Source organism: Penaeus monodon, chromosome 8 (assembly GCF_015228065.2).
Source record: "Penaeus monodon isolate SGIC_2016 chromosome 8, NSTDA_Pmon_1, whole genome shotgun sequence".
In the NCBI taxonomy this organism is placed as follows: Eukaryota; Metazoa; Arthropoda; class Malacostraca; order Decapoda; family Penaeidae; genus Penaeus; species Penaeus monodon.
In genome coordinates, this window is record NC_051393.1 from 6,849,339 (window position 1) to 6,851,149 (window position 1,811).

General features: G+C 43.2%; 1 protein-coding gene across 1 annotated transcript in view; it reads left to right on the forward strand.

Moving 5' to 3' along the window:
- LOC119576090 (transmembrane protein 165-like) overlaps positions 1-52 on the forward strand; it is a 16,270-nt gene extending 16,218 nt beyond the window's left edge. The window contains exon 8 of the mRNA XM_037923630.1: positions 1-52. This exon is cut by the window's left edge and continues 495 nt beyond it. The gene's annotated coding sequence lies outside the window, so the exon portion shown is untranslated.
- Positions 53-1,811: the final 1,759 nt, after the last annotated feature.

Genomic DNA, 1,811 nt, shown 5'->3' on the forward strand with positions numbered 1-1,811 from the left:
AATGGCACTCAATTACCATACCTCATTGTTTATAAATAAAATTAATTTTAATTTTCTTTATATGATTTTATACCTGATTTTTTTTTTTTTTTTAATGCTTCAATTGATAATACTTGCATATCACGGGTATTTGGTAAATTGTTATATAGGAATGTTAATTATTCTCTTATATTTGCTAATTAATGTGCGTGTGTTTGTTTGTGTGCGTGTTTGTTTGTGTGCGTGTGTTTGTTTGTGTGCGTGTGTTTGTTTGTTTGTGTGTGTGTGTGTGTGTGTATGTGTGTGTTTGCTTGTTTGTGTGTGTGTGTGTGTGTGTGTGTGTGTGTGTGTGTGTGTGTGTGTGTGTGTGTGTGTGTGTGTGTGTGTGTGTGTGTGAAAACACATGAAAACTGATGAAAAGTGAAAATGTAAGATTAGGTCATATACAGGAGAGGTCGGCATCTCCCGAACTCCGTTAATTCGATTCCACACTCAAAAAGGTTTAAAAGCTGTTTTGTTCAAACACACACAAAAAAAAAAATCACATGAAAGTGTAATTGCATAAATACATTCCATAATTAGATAATCAAACTTAAACCAAAGGAAAAGACAAATACTAGGAAACTATGTAGCAAATGGAAAAAAAAGATCATATCCAATCACATTTCGTCTTTTATCCCCCCAATCCCTTGCCCGTTGTTGTCGTGGGGGGGCTTAGGAGGCGGAGACTGGGACCCAATGATGGGGAACTCCCCAACCTTGGGACTCAGCCCTCGACTCAACTAATTTTGCATGGTCTTTATTTTCCTTCCCACCTTTCGTTTCTGTCCCTTCACCAAACCCTTCTGCTATCCACCTCCTAAGGTGTGAGCCGTGCTGAAAGGATGAAAGGCTGACTTTGTGCCAGTCCTGAACGGCCTGAGGGAGCCATGGGCACGGTATTCCCCTGATTTAGTTATCTAGCCCTTATCCCTCAAGGGGACCCTGAGGGGTGGACTGTTTTTATCCCCAACATAATCCAGGCTTACCATGGCCAGTAATGAAAACTTATCCCCACAATTAGGGGCAATGAGGCTTGCCCCTTTATCAAATAGCCCCAACGATGTAAACCCACCAGATTCCCTGACCCCAGGCTCTCCTTTGACCACGGCTCCGAACACTGCAATAACTACCCCCTCATCAATACCTACTAGTACAGTAGCCAACAATCAACCCTTAAGGAACATTTCCACTCTCCCAGCAATCTCAAATTCATCACCTCTATCCCCACAACCTCCAACATCAACCACCCCATCCTCCCTTATTAATACCTTACAGCCTTATTGCCCACCTCCCCATAACACTACCTCCCTTAACACTACTCCATCTTCGTCACGCCCCCGCCCTTCGACTACCCCTATCTCTACAACAATTTTGAATACCCTCTTCAGCATAGCCAAATGGGACCGATTTTTCGTGATCCCTCCCACAGCTCCCTACTCTGACAACACCCTTCTCTTCCAACAATGTCTCCAAAAACAAGTAGGTAAAGTCTCTTTCCGTAGCCGACCCGACCGCTCCCGTCTTGTCACAGTAACATCCGAAAACCAAGCTATAGCATTAACAAAACTAACAGACCTATATGGTAACCCCATCCTTGCAGAACCCCATCCAACCCTCAATACTTGCACCGGAACAGTTTCAATCTCCCCAGCAAATTGCCCAATCTAGGACAAAGATTGGTCAGATTGTGGAGAAGATCTACTTGCCTGTCTCACAGACTATGATGTAACATCAGTACAATGCTACTCCATTCCCCCCAGAGGTCATCGAAAGAAACCCACTAACATAGC